Source organism: Sinocyclocheilus grahami, unplaced genomic scaffold (assembly GCF_001515645.1).
Source record: "Sinocyclocheilus grahami isolate Dianchi unplaced genomic scaffold, SAMN03320097.WGS_v1.1 scaffold346.1, whole genome shotgun sequence".
Taxonomy (NCBI): Eukaryota; Metazoa; Chordata; class Actinopteri; order Cypriniformes; family Cyprinidae; genus Sinocyclocheilus; species Sinocyclocheilus grahami.
Window position 1 is genome coordinate 2132286 of NW_015505525.1, and position 10204 is coordinate 2142489.

Here is a 10204-nt window from a genome sequence, read left to right on the forward strand (position 1 = left end):
TAGTCCATAGACACATAGATCTTGAATTCAGCGGAACACAAATAAGGTTTATTAAACATTGACTTTGGAAATCAATGCATCGTGAATGCAGGTCACATGTGCCAACACTGGACGCTGAGAACTTTATTTTGAAAATAATTGTCTGCCTTGGTTTTAACGCCACAGAGCCATGTGACTTTCTGCACATACAAACCTGTAACACGGCAACAAGTTAATGTAATTACTTTAAGAAATCTAATTACTTTATTACTTTGAAATAGTTTATTAGAAAATCCTCAAATTATTGGCTGATGGGTGTATAAAGAATGCCAATATATAGTATATCATGCTTCACTGTTTGTATCACACTGCTTGTCTGTGTTCACAATGTTCCAGATTATGTATGTGGTGCTGAGTGGAAAGTGGAAACAGAGGCGGAGCTGTGATTTATCCAGCAGCAAGAAACATGGTTTCTGAAAGTCAGAGTCAGGGCTCTACACTTATTTTTCTTTTTAGGAGCGCTTGTGCTCCTAACTTAAAAAATTTAGGAGCACATTCAAAAATTTAGGAGGACCAAAATTTCATAAAAAAAATAGCCTTCCCATTACGAGGTGATATTTGACTCCATAAAGTGATTTACAGTAGAATTGTGTTTTTACCTTTGTAATGGCATTTTGCTATCTTTATTAAAAGTATGTAATCTTTTGTCAAAAAAAAAAAAAAAAAAAGTATAAGCTTTTTAAAAATTCTAGATAAAACCATATAATAAGAACAAATAGGATAAGAAGAATAAGTTACTAATCAAATGAAATCAGTATTAAAATTAATTTGTACAGAGGTAAGCACAGAAGAACACAAAAGTGGCTTGTAGGTGTATTTTCAGACATTTAATGAGGATCAGAGGTGGCATGAGTGCAATTAAATCCATAAATTCATGTTTATTAATGAATTTAATGATTAATGATTAAAAGATATAAAAAAAATATGAATATAGAAATATTAAATGATTTAAAGAACTGAAAAGATACTTTAAAAATGAAACTATCCGCCAGCAGATGGTGACAAGTCACTGATTTTATCACTGAATCATTCATTCAATTGATTAATTCGAAAAGCTGAATCAGTCAGGAATGAAGCAAGTGACCGTCTTTATGAATGGGTAATCATGAATCACTGACTCACTAAATTTGTTCAAAAACGCAGTTCATAAACAAAACACCGCTGTATTTGAATGGAGATGCGCAGCGGCTGAGCTGTGACTTTGGTTCTAACTATTTTCGACGACGAAATAGAGCAAAATCAGACCATAGTGTTATAGTCAGACAATGCAAGTCACTTAATATTAACTTCTTGTCTATCACATTTACAAACTCCCTTAAAAATCATTAAAAGCTGTCACTCATCTTAGCTCATCGCAAGCTCACATTTATAATCAAAGCTCTCTACACTGCACAATGAATCTTTATTTACACCATCTACACTTTGCTTATGAAAAGATTCATGAGATATGTCTGTGATACATTACTCAACGCTGCAAAAACACGTAGAAACATTTGAAGCACCCCTCAGCGATCACAATCACAAGTATGATGATGATCTGGTCAGTCGCAATGGTGCTCCTAAATACGTTTTCATAGTCGTACGCAGTAGTTTTCAGTCGCAAATGCAGAGCCCTGAGAGTGTTTCCTTTCTCACTCCAAGATTGCTCAAAATGTCTTACTTGTCAGGAGCAGAGCTGGAATGAAGTGATTATAGAAACCTTTGATAAAGAAATGTGTTGTTCAGGTCCACTACAATAAAAGTCTTGCAAATAGAAAAAAGAACATGTGAAATGCTTGGCCAGAAAACACAATGGTAATTTCAAGTCTATTACTAAAACAAAGACCAATGTTTTGGAGAAATTTGGAATAATTACTGATTGACAAAATTAACATTGACTCTTGCAGGTGCAGTATGGACTGCAATTTTTGTTAAAATCACAATGAGATCGAAACGGGGACAGATATTTTCTTCCTTATTGTGACACATATGCAACTGAATTATCAAAAAAGGATCAACAAAAAATTTAGGGTGGGGACTACATCTGTTGTTGATTGGATTTACCCATTCATAAAAGCAAATGGTCATACTTTGCTACAGGTAAATAATTAGACTAATCTGCATGAAGAGTGCAATGTTTAATTGAGATGACCATTAAGTCTTTGCATGCATGCACTCTTTTCTGTAGATCTCATTTCACAAGCACTTAACACTTCTAGTTCTAGGACCCAGAAGAAATTATTTTCTCTACTTTCTACCTCTCTCTGGCGCCTGCCTGCCTGCCTGCCTGTGTGTGTGTGTGTGTGAGAGAGAGAGAGAGAGCGCATGTTTGGTAAAGTGGGGGGAAGGGCAGCCTCTGCTCTGAGCTCAAGGAAAGTAGTTGAGCTTCAGACTCAGTCAAAACAGCACACTGGCAAAAGCAGAAAGGCCAGCAGTCAGTCCATTTTCCTCCAAAGGACTCTGATACCCTTCCTAACAACCACAATTTTTACACATTTAATAAGTGAATACTACACAAAGCTAGAGTAAAACAATCTCTGGAAGTTTGTATAAATTGATGCTGCAAAGAACCCACAGTTGTTTAATTCATCAAGGACTTATGAGAGAAAAAAGCAACTTGTGGAACTATATTTCAATCTGATTGCTCATTTATTTCCACCACGACTGGATTTTTTGGGGGATGGGCTGACCTATTTCATGTTTAATTCACAAGGAGGACAGCCTCATCTATGAGATCACAATGTTATTTTCCACAAAAAGTGAACATGTTAGCTGAAAGGGTATATTTAACGGCCTGATTTGTTGAAAACATATCCAGTCTATTCAGCACTGCCGACACAATGGTTGTGTGTAATAATTCAAAACACATTAAGAATATATGACACTTAAGTTGAAATGTAGGACTGCAAAGCATTTTAGAGACGGTCTACAACAGTGCTTCTTAAAGTCCACGTGAACAGGAAGTTGCTGCCGACTTTATTTCAGTGAAGTGACGTATTTCTAGTGCTGTGTTCAAAATATCGATATGACGATGTATCGTCACAGAGATTTGATGATACGAGTATCGATAAAGCTGGCCCTGTATCGATATTGTGGCACGTGTGCAGCAGTGGACCGCGCTTAATTTGAATACGAGAGCACCGTTTAAAGGGGTCATATGATGCGATTTCATTTTTTCCTTTCTCTTTGGAGTGTTACAAGCTCTTGGTGCATAAAGAAGAGCTGTAAATTTGCAAAGACTAAAGTCTCAAATCCAAAGAGATATTCTTTATAAAAGTTAAGAGTCAACCACGCCTATCTAAAACGGCTCATTCTAACACGCCCCCACATATCTACCTCACTATGTGGGAAGATTTGCATAAAGCCGCCCAAATGTTCACGCAAAGAAAGGTGGCGTAACTTTTATTCTCACTGTAGTATTGTTGCCGCTGCCGCCATGTCCTGAAGACACTGTGTGATTCGTTGTGAAAGCAAAACTACTTTGTTTGGTTTTCCAAAAGAGGACGATATCGGTTTCGTCATATCTACCTAGAGCTGATCTGTGCTGGTCGCTGAGGAAATACTACAACTTAGTGCTGTGGATCGCCGGATCGTCTTTCACCGTTTTCACTGCTCCTTCGCCGGGACCGCCGTTCTCGACTCCACGACTCTCAACTTAGTGCTGTGGATCGCCGGCACATTTTATGGAGGACTGTTTACTGATCCTGGGAGAGTAACGTTAGACTAAAATGCTGGCAGTTTCTCATGTAAGTACGTTTTCTTTTATCATTTGCCACTGATGATTCAAACGCGAGTTTTGGGCAGTGTGGAGTAGCACTTGTTGTTTGTCATTTCTCTGATCACAAATGCAGACAGAGTTTTATGTTTACGCAGCACGATGCAATGCAACGCAACGCGTAAAAAGACAGTATAAGTCATTATAATCAGTAATTATGTCCCCACTGGATGCAACAAATGCCTCTTTTGTTATGGGTTTTTGGGTGAAGTCGTGGCCTAATGGTTAGAGAGCCCGACTCGTAACCCAAAGGTTGCGGGTTCGAGTCTCGTACCGGCAGGGATTGTTGGTGGGGGGAGTGAATATATCTTCCACCTTCATTACCACAACTGAGGTGCCCTTGAGCAAGGCACCGAACCCCCAACTGCTCCCCGGGCGCCGCAGCATAAATGGCTGCCCACTGCTCCGGGTGTGTGTTCACAGTGTGTGTGTGTGTGCACTTTGGATGGGTTAAATGCAGAGCACTAATTCCAAATATGGGTCACCATACTTGGCCACATGTCGTCACTAATGTTTTTGTGTCGTCGCTCCGGCTGGGACATGCCATCACAGTATGGTGAGGGGCGTAACATTTCCGTCTCACGCTTGAGGTATTCGGCCAATCACAACGCACTGGATAGCTGGCCAATCACAGCACACCTCGCTTTTTCAGACCAATAATGTACAGTATGTGGAAAATAATGTGTTTTTTTTTACTTTAAACCGCATAAACACATTTCATTACAGCAGCATCATATGACCCCTTTAAAATGGAATCGAAAAGTGTGAGGTTTCTAAAAAATAATGAATAGAGCATATATAGGCTACAACAAGGTTTAATCTGGCCGCAGAGGAACACAACCGGGGTTGCCTTATATAAAGAAATGTAATCCCCGAAACACAGCTTCCCACTTGCGCAATATACTTACAATATACAATATACTTATCTTTGTCAACCTGGCAACCATGTGTACGCGCTCTCTCTCCACTGTGGATAAACGCACTTGCTTTCTGAAAACGGTTTTAGTTTTAGCCTGCAGTTTAGCGATCTCCACTTCAATATTCTATTCTCAGAAAAGTGTAATTCATCAAGTGTTCATTTACACGAGAGAGAGAGGCTGTGTATGTATGAATTAGCACATGAATTGCCACGTTTCTCTATTAAGAGTGAAGCTGTGGCTTTAATTCCTTTAGATACGATGATGTTACCAGCTCCTTGTTGAGAAAGATAATGTAGCTCTTGAGCGATTAAGCTATGTCCTGTATTGTGATACGTATCATGGCATCTGTATCGTGATACATATCGTATCGTGACATTTCTGGTGATGCACAGCCCTACGTATTTCTAGCTGAAACGGAATATTGAGGAGAGAGCGTGGTTATATTTTTTGCGCTCCTCCTTTCACTCATAGCAAACTAACGGTTGGAGGGGTGTGTTTTTAAGAATATTCTGCCTAAGCCATCAAACTGACTTAACCAGAAAAGGAATGCAATTCCAGAGTGGAAGTAAATGTTCAGATTTTGGTTAAAGATTACCAAGACAAACATTTTTTTTCTCAGCAGATTAACTTGCACAGAGTAATTGTTCACATCAAGACTAGCTATGTGCACTAGTAAAGTAAATAAAGTCAATAAAGTCATTTTGATTTCATGCGGACTTTAAAGTCCGGACCCGCCTCCATTTTGTATTTCAAAAGCACTAATTATATTTTCTACTTTGATAAACACATATTAAACTTGTAAATCATTTGTTTAGTTTTTTTAAAGGGGTCATATGATGCTGCTAAAAAGAACATTATTTTGTGTTTTTGGTGTAATGAAATGTGTTTATGCGGTTTAAAGTAAAAAAAACACATTTTCCACATACTGTACATTATTGTTTCTCCTCTATGCCCCGCCTTTTTGAAACGCGTCGATTTTTACAAAGCTCATCAGTCTGAAAAGTGAGGTGTGCTGTGATTGGCCAGCTATCCAGTGCGTTGTGATTGGCCGAATACCTCAAGCGTGAGACGGAAATGTTACGCCCCTCACCATACTGTGATGGCATGTCCCAGCCGGAGCGACGACACAAAAACATTAGTGACGACATGTGGCCAAGTAACGGGGCGGGGGCATTCCCTCTTTTCCTTCGCTTTTAAACAGCTTGTAAAAGCGGCGTGCACATTTTACTTTCACTTTGAAATAGCGGCAATTCGGCGTAAAGCAATTGTTCATTTTTAGTTTGTTTGAATTTTCCCTCTTTTCCTCGCTTTTAAATAGGTTAAAAGCACCTTGCTCATTTTACTTTCACTTTTGAATTAACGGCAGTTAGGCGTCAATTGCTTGAATGCAACAACAAAATACAACGTCAAACTCACTTTAGCGTATATATAAAACAGAACTTTTATTAACAAAACAAATACAAATACACCATGCTATAGGGCAGGCTATGCCTAATATAAAATAACAAATAACTTCCATGAAGTTTAAATAGCCTATTTCCAGTTTTGTATACTTAAGTAAACATGTATAATATATAACCAAATAAATAAGAAACGTAGGACGTTTATTAGCAAAACGAGTAAGAAAGTTTGGAGGCACTTTTACTGAACTAAATGATTTTTATTTCTATAAAAAAATCAAAACGACGGTGGGGGATGGTGACGCGGTGATCAAGTGACGTAACCGGTGTTGCGGCTTAACACCGGTATCACCTTCAGCACCGTCTATCGCAGCAAGCCTAGTAGATATGTGGGGGCACGTTAGAACGAGCCGTTTTAGGGGGGCGTGGCAGAGTCTTAATTTTGATAAAGAATATCTCTTTGGTTTTGAGACTTTAGTCTTTGCAACTTCAGGGATCTTATCTATGCACAATCAGCTTGTAACACTCCAAAGAGAAAGAAAAACTTGAAATCGCATCATATGACCCCTTTAAAAGAAAACGTACTTACAGTCTTTGAGTCAGAACTGCCGGCATTGTAGTCTACTCTACCAGGATCAGTAAACAGTCCTCCACAAAATGTGCTGCACACATCTGGATATTTGGGTTAAACTGTTCTGGAACAGTGTTGTAAATACAACTTAACCACTGATTTGTAGTCGTGTCCACTTTTGGAAGACCAAAAAGTAGTTTCGCTTTCGCAATGGAAAACACGGCGGCCTAGCGTGAGCGGAAGCAGCGGCTTAGCGTGAGCTGAGGCTGGGCTAGAGTGAGCAGAGGCGGCGGGGTTGAGAACGGCACAGCCGGCAGATTCGACGAAGGAGCGGCAACCACATGTGACGAACCCGGGCTGGACTCCGCTTCGTCCACAGTGAAAGCCGATCCGGCGATCCTCAGCACCAAGTTCATGTATTCCTTCAGCGATCAGCACAGATCAGCTCTAGGCATGATGAAGCAGATATCGTCCTTTTTTGGAAGACCAAACAAAGTAGTTTCGCTTTTACAATGAAGCACACAGCGTCTTCACGACATGGCAGCAGCGGCAACAATACAACAGTGAGAATAAAAGTTACGCCGCCTTTCTTTGTGTGAACATTTGGGCGGCGTTATACAAATCTTCCCACATAGTGAGGTAGATATGTGGGGGCGTGTTAAAACGAGCCGTTTTAGGTAGGCGTGGTTAACTCTTAACCTTTTGACGGGTACGATCACACCGGTGTGATCATTCTTGGCTGGTCCCTGAAGCGTACGATCACACCGGTGTGATTAGAACTTTCAGTGCGTCACGTCATCAACTGCTGAATTTAAATCTGCTTTCGCACGGAGCCAGATCAGACGCGCTGAGCGCTTGTCATATTATAACAAATATTCATTGTTTTCAACCATATAATACTTATTTTAGGTTTCAGACATTTACATATACATAAGTACTAGCAAAACCATACATTTACAGTTTGTAAAATGCACGCTGATGTTTATGGAAACGGCAATAATGATCCTTACAAATATAATCTGACGACATGTTTTTATTGATATCATATACAGATTGTGTACGTAACTATAAAGTTTACTCTGCTCTTCTCCCAGTTTACCGGAGACCTACTTTAACGTGTTTCGGGAGGAGAGGATGAATTTGCGTGTTGTAAATCCCACAGCTCGGATGCAGCGCGAACTAACATGGCGGCACCCATCACCCGGTATAGATAAACTAACACGGTCGATATAAAAGTGTTTAAACTACCAAACAGATTTAATTGCACATATTTCAGAATCGGAATATCAGATATTTCATAATATAGTGAGCATGTTTGTGAATATTTTGAATAAAACAGGAAAAACGAAATAAAAGCGATCCATGTGTCACACAGATCTATTGTGGCTGCGTTGTGTCACATGACAAGCATGACGCGTCGCCATGGAAACAATAGATACATTTTAAAATAATGGTCACCTAAAAAAAACTCGCGCTGGGGGCTCAGCTAGAATATTTTAAACTCACGTGCGAAAGGGTTAACTTTTATAAAGAATATCTCTTTGGATTAGAGACTTTAGTCTTTGTAACTTTACAGATCTTCTTTATGCACCAAGACCTTGTAACACTCCAAAGAGAAAGGAAAAATTTAAATCGCATCATATGACCCCTTTAATGACTTTTTGGAGATGGTCCGAATTGAAAGCGAAGGCAAGATATTAAAACTTTTCCTTCATAACATTTTAAAATATAAAGGAAAAAGTATAAATGAATGACTAATAAGCCAATAAGTGCTCCTCTGCTGCCATCTACATGCTACAATGGTGATTTTATATTTTTAATTTTACATAAGTGTTTGTTCACCACAGTATATTTTGGTCATCCCATTAAAAATAACATTCAAATTGGACCATTTAGGAGCTTTAAAGTGCTGGAAACAGTTGTGTGAAATACTTGTAAGTCATTGAAAATTGCTTGAATTTCACTCTCAAAAGGCTGTACAAACCCTGAAATGAACAATGTAATAACATTCGACTATTTCTGCCATAACACCATGGTTATAGTTAGCGTTACTGCTTCTGATTTTTTTTACGTCAGCGTTTGATCAGTTTATAAAAGAGATTTCTGTGCAGAATTTGAATGCTTCTCAATAGATCTCTCAGCAACCTTTATTCATTCTGCGGTGAATTCAAATGCTTCTCACTGGATCTCGCAGCACTGTGCTGTAACAGTGTAGTGAAATCAACTTTGGTTCCCGAGTAAAGCTGTTCTGAGCTCGGACTTTGTTTGTGTCGTCGTCCGAGCTGTTAAACAGTCTGCTTTGCGTAGCTCAAACAAGTAGCGGGATTTTGTTATGCTTTTGTTTTGTTTGCCGTTTGATGTTTCTCATATGCAACAGAAATGGCAGCGCGAGTTGAAAAACCCGGTGGTCCTTTCAGTGCGACTGCTTACAAAATTTACTCGCACAGGCAGAAAAAATGGATTTGGTCGCAGTCTGGAGCCCTGGTCTACGCAGAAACAAAACAAACTTTATTTGAAGAACTTTATATTTAATATATCTAACCAAGGCACTATTCGATGCATGATTTTCAGAAAGACTGAAACTGAAAGATGATGCTGTTCTGACTATACTGGATCCGATGTCGAACCAGACAAGTGCGAGTACAGGGTGTCTACAGATATGAACAAGTTAAATTTAAGACTTTTTAAGACCTTTTTAACACCACCTTATGTTAAATTTAAGACCAAGCCTGTGATGGAAATACACATTATATTACATACGTATATGTAATATTTAACGCGTTTAAATGTAAAAAGAAAACAAAATATCATCGCTGTCAGAAATTCTATTTATTACGATATACAGTGAACTTTTCATATCAGCAGACAATATCCCATACAAAATATTCCCACAAAACAAAAGTGTCGCATCACCAAGATTTTTGGTGGTGTAAACAATTTATTCTGAGGAAATATTTTCATCAGTTTTCTGTCAGCTTTTACATACTTAAATCTGCATGTTTTTAATATTTACCACAGGATGTCATTTACCTTTATAAAGACCAATATATATTTTTAACCTTATTAAATGTATGCGTCATCTTTCAAGTCAAATTCTTACAATTGATCAAGAAATGTAATACACTACAGGGCTGTTACCAATCAAATTAAATAATTACAAAATTACAACAGCAATAAATAATGTTATGGGATTAATGTTGTAAATAAAATTTTGAACATACAAATAAGAAATGTTGGGGAAAATGCATACTTTTAAGCATGAGACTAAACCGCCAATAGGTGGCGGTAAGTCACTTATTCATTCAACCGATTCCTCAAACCTCTGAATCATTCAGTAACAAAAACGCCGGGTGTGGCTTAGAGAATGTGCGCAATAATTCTGTTGTGATCTTTGTTTGGAACTATTTTCGTTGGTGAAATAGAACAAAACAGTCAATTGTGTCTAAAAATGTAAGTAACAAAATCAATGTAGGCCTAACATTTGCAATCGTGAAAATATTCAGCAAAATAGATCCCTTGT